At 37.3% G+C, this 4974-nt stretch overlaps 1 long non-coding RNA gene across 1 annotated transcript; it reads right to left on the bottom strand.

Moving 5' to 3' along the window:
• Positions 1–921: 921 nt before the first annotated feature.
• Positions 922–1838, bottom strand: LOC134617209 (uncharacterized). Its single transcript, XR_010091502.2, has 3 exons — positions 1744–1838; positions 1234–1457; positions 922–982 (listed from the first exon to the last, which is right to left on the bottom strand). It is a non-coding gene; the product is annotated as an uncharacterized LOC134617209 (long non-coding RNA).
• Positions 1839–4974: the final 3136 nt, after the last annotated feature.

The following is a 4974-nucleotide window of genomic DNA, read 5'->3' as shown; positions in this document are numbered from 1 at the left end:
AAAAAGCTGAAGCTCATTTGCACATGTGTGTGCAATCGGGAGATGTTTGCTTTCATCGTGAATGAATGATATTTTAGGAGCTGGTTCAAAACCTATGGCTGGAACCTTGCTGCTCCCGGTGGCAAAAGCCAAGATGTGACCAGGCCTCAAAGCCTTCACAAATGCCTCTTCATCCTTGGTAAGAGTCCTTTCTCCAAGTGCGTCTCTCAGCTCTTTATCTAAAAACAAAGAAAAACCACCGTTAACCTGGGGACTCTAAAATAGTTAAAGCTTGAGCTAACAACTAAATGATGGCTAATGTATTTATAAAAAATACAGAGGTTCTGTCTTTGCTTTGCTTGTCAGTTGTAAGCTTTCATACATCTTTATTCCTGTTTTGTGTGTGCATGTGACATAAAAAGACAAACTAAGTTTTACTTTAGTGTCCTGAATTGTTTCATGGCCAGACTACATTATATGTGAATTTCTGCTTACTTTCGACACACTGGAGAAATTCCCGAAATTTGACCACCATCAGCTCCTCTTTAACTCTTCTGTTGCTCCCAAGGACAGAATAGCTTGGCCTGAGAACCCCAGCAATTAAACTGGCTGTCAGATCTTTGTCCTCCCCCAACAGGTCAAGCAGAACACGCAAACTGGGGTTCTCTCTCAAGAGTGATCAAATCTAGACAGAAAAGTTTAAATAATTGTTAAATTCCAGTTTTAAATACAAAAAGTAGCTCACTCTACATGTTTATTATAAAATAATGACCAATTGATACAGAAAAAATATAATTCTCACTCCATAGTAGGACAAGCCATCAGTTAGTTGATCGAAACAGCTTTGCCGTTGCAGAACTGCAAGGTATAGAGCTGCATTTTTCACAAACAGATCTTTATTGGCCATGGTGACTGTGAGTGGAAGACCTTCAACTTGATATCGCCATGAGTCACAGCAGCTGACTGCTTTCTCCAAATCATGTTGAGTTGTTGCATTTACAACCTAAATATTTAAGAAAAACACAAATACTGCAGATGGTTCATTTTAACTGGACTCTAAAGTTTTTGTTTTGGTTTATTTGGCTGTATTTCACCAATAATTTTTTTTTTTAACAAAAAGGAAACAAATTGAAAATATAATACATGGAATTGCCTCTAATAACCAAAAGTGTATTTATTATATATTATAAAAGACCAGAAGACTTGTGAATATAGGAAATATTACAATATTCTTGTTATAATATTGCAACTCACCTTTTTCAGATTCTCTCTTAACTCAGGGTCACCTATATCATCCGGTGTTAGGTGTACTTGAAGAATGTCTCCTGACACAATGTAGTCTACTACATGTGGAGAGAGAAAAGCAGGTGCTTCTCCACCTTGCACTATTATCGTGGACAACATCCTGCCAATGGTTCGATATACTCCATTTTGCAAGTGTAGGATGTTAAATTTCAGTGTGCATCCATTTGGTGTAGCTGAAAAATAACACACAAAAAAGTATATTCTGTACAGACCCCAACTGATATCTTGACATTGACAGACAAAAATGTATTACTTTTTTTTTTTTACTGTTTCAGACTCACAGAACATAACATACCAGATTTATTATCTGTAGTCATTTATTAACTTGTTAATGTTCTGTCAAACAATGTTCAGATTAGGTGGTTGTTGTGTTTGTAACATTATAAAAACAAGTGTCGTCAACAAGCCTTTGGGCTTTGAGTAAGTAAGTTAGTTAGTTTGTCTATGAAATCATATTACCTTCAAAAGCACCACTGTCCTGAAAGATGGCCTTCACCAGTAAACGGAAAAACTCCCGCCTTGGCCCCCCAAGGTCAGCAGCATCTTCCTCTGTATCATTTTCATCGCTTGCAAATGTGACATCAAGCATCTCACAGCTTTCTGCAAACTTGGGTCTCTTGAACTGACGCAAAGCAGTCGACCACACAATGGCTCGACTGATATGGAGTTGTCTTGTTCCTGGTGTAATGACTTTCTCACAATGAGCTCTAAGAAGACCTTCAATTTCTTCTTTGCTGAGCATCTTAAAAGACCTATATAAAAAAGGGACAATGACAAACAGATCTTGGGGAAAAATGGAAATTTGCTGTACATTTGACTCAAGTGCACAGAGTTACAACAGATAATTATGTTGTGATAGTCCATATTAAATTAGTCCGAAATGAGCAATTACCTTTGTAATTGTGTAACTTCAAAAAAAATGATGCAAGTAAAGATGCAAATAAGATATTCAATTATCAAAGGTTACTTTCAAATCTTACCTTGAAATATGAACTTCACTCTGTGTATCAGACTCTTCTAGGAGGCTACGCTGAATTGCCTCTTCAAGAGCTTCATCTTCCTCCAGAAAAATAGGGCTAAGTAGACAAGAGATATTAGAAATCATAAAACATGTCAGCCTTGAAGAATTTCTCACACTACAGCATTAAAAAAAAAAAAAATTAATTAAATGTAAATCCTAAAGTTGCAGTCACTCAGCAAAAAAAACCCCAAAAAAAACCCCAAACATGCAAATTGGAAACCTGCATCGAAACAATATCCTAAACAACATCTAAAATGAAGGATTTCTTTAACCCCTAGACAACAGCTTATATGGAAACATCTGCTGTCCCTCTGCCTGTTCCTCATTTTCACTCTCCTGAGTGCAGCCCTCTGTTTCCTGATGCTTGGCCTCACTTTCACCTGGTGTTGTAGGCAACACATGATGCACTGAATAAAGGAAAGAAGGTCAGCATGACTTGCTTCATAATGTTAACAGAGCCTTTATATATCCTTATATTAGTTCAAGTGAAAGTTGGGCGCATATTCCTCCTTGGCTGTAATCACCTGTGATGATCCGTAAACATTAAAATCGGACAAATTAATGATGCTCTCATCAAACAAACCCCCCAGGAATTATTACTCACTGCAGTAACAAAATCTAACTGGTCATTGAGCTTAGAACCTCACTAGGTTTTCATTCACGTCACATACCTCGTCTTCTCCGGCAGACTGGACTTTCAAAGTCACTATCAGACAGCTCTTCTGGTTCCTCCTGAGGGAAAAGAAAGCATGTTCTACATAAAATCAAATACAGCTGCACCAAATCACTGGTAACACAGAGGCACATGGCTGCACTAAAAACTGTCTACACCTGCTAAAAGTGCAATATTAATTAATACAATTAATAAAATTATGTTAAGGGAACAGACTCACTTTTTAGACAATAAATATTTCTGCACTGCATTATAAAATGTTTACCTGTGCAGGTTTTTGTATCCCTGCCATTGTATAGAGGCAGGTGGTGGAACAAATCGAGCCAACTTCTTGGCCACCCCAAAGAAAACTGCTAGAAACATTTGGTTTCATTAGTCGTTTACATCCTCTAATTGTACTCAAATACTCAAAAGGGAATGTCTGGCCAGTTGACAGTGCAAATGTTCTTCTGAAGATTGCTGCTATTTCTTCTCTAAGTTGTGCTTCAGACCAGTCAGATGTAAAGGAGATCTTCCCAATAAGTCCATCTTGTGCTAATTTTGCTCTTGAATCTCCTCTCGGTATGAGAAACGTTGATGCTGAAGACAAGGGCAAGCACACAACATCTTTTGTATAGTGTTTGCAGGTCTTGTTTTTTCTCACAAAATGTGAGCGTGTAGCATGAGCTTGAGGAACTGATGGAAGAGGAACCTGAAATGAATTCAAACACAGATACAGATAGACACCTATGCATTACAATACATCCGTAAGGTTTCTGTTATCTGTTCATTAAAAAAAACAAAAACAAACAAAAAAAAAAAAACCTGTACACTCAGACCATCTTACTATTGTCTACCCATTACACAGAAAACTGAACCTTTTTTATCTTTTAGATTAGCATTTGGTGATTGTTGGTCAAGTTGGTGATTCAGTTCCCAGGTGCTCTAATCTACAGCTCCCAATGGGTTTATCTGAGTATGACTGTGTGTGAATGTTGGACAGAAAAAGTGCTTGTATTAATCTGTGCCTGTGAATGGGTAAATGAGATCTGTTGTATAAAGTGCTTTGAGCACTCAATTAGAGTAGAAAAGGCCTGCAGTTAGGTCAATGTGTATTTGGACCCTAACAAGTTTTATTTTGTTGCCCGTTTACTGAAACATTTTCCAATCATAATTATATCATGAACATGATGTGCAGACTCAGCTTTAATTTAGGGTATCCATATTAAAATGACGATGTCATTACCAATTAAGCAGATAAAAGGCCTGGAATTGATTTGAGACGTAGTGTTTGCATTTTGAAAATTTTACTGTGAACAGACAACATGCGGTCAAAGAGAACATAACAGAAAAAAGAAAATTAAGAAATTAATATAGCCACTACAGTGACCATCAAAACAATGAAAAATATTGACGTAAAATTTATTTTGCGACACCACAGAACAAATGATAGCGTATAATATGAAATGATAGATGTTTTCCTATCGTCATATCGAACAGCCCTAATACAGAGGGTTCACTGCAAGGTGCAAGCCACTCATAAGCCTCAAGATTAGAAAGGCTAGAATGGACTTAACAAAAAAACAAAACAAAAAGATCATCTAGTAAAAGCCAGCAAAATTTTGGAAAAACATTCTTTGGACAGATAAAACCAAGATCAACCTCTACCAGAATGATGGCAAGAAAAAAGTATGGAACGACTCATGATCCAAAGCATACCACATCATCTGTAAAACATGGCAGAGGCAGTGTGATGGTTTGGGCATGCATGGCTGCCAGTGGCACTGGTAGTGTTTACTGAATATGTGACACAGGACTGAAGCAGCTGAATGTGTTCAGAGACATACTTGTCTGCTTAAGTCCAGCTAAAAGTAGTCACATCGATTGGGCGGCATTTAATAATACAGATGGACGATGACCCAAAACATACAGTCCAAGCATCCCATGACTTTATTAAAGCAAAGAAAAAGAATATTCTTCAATGGCCAAGTCGGTCACTGGATTTTAACCCAATTGA

Source organism: Pelmatolapia mariae, linkage group LG3_W (genome assembly GCF_036321145.2).
Source record: "Pelmatolapia mariae isolate MD_Pm_ZW linkage group LG3_W, Pm_UMD_F_2, whole genome shotgun sequence".
NCBI lineage: Eukaryota > Metazoa > Chordata > Actinopteri > Cichliformes > Cichlidae > Pelmatolapia > Pelmatolapia mariae.
Note: the sequence above shows the minus strand (reverse complement) of the source record. Positions and strands in the feature narration are given on the sequence as shown.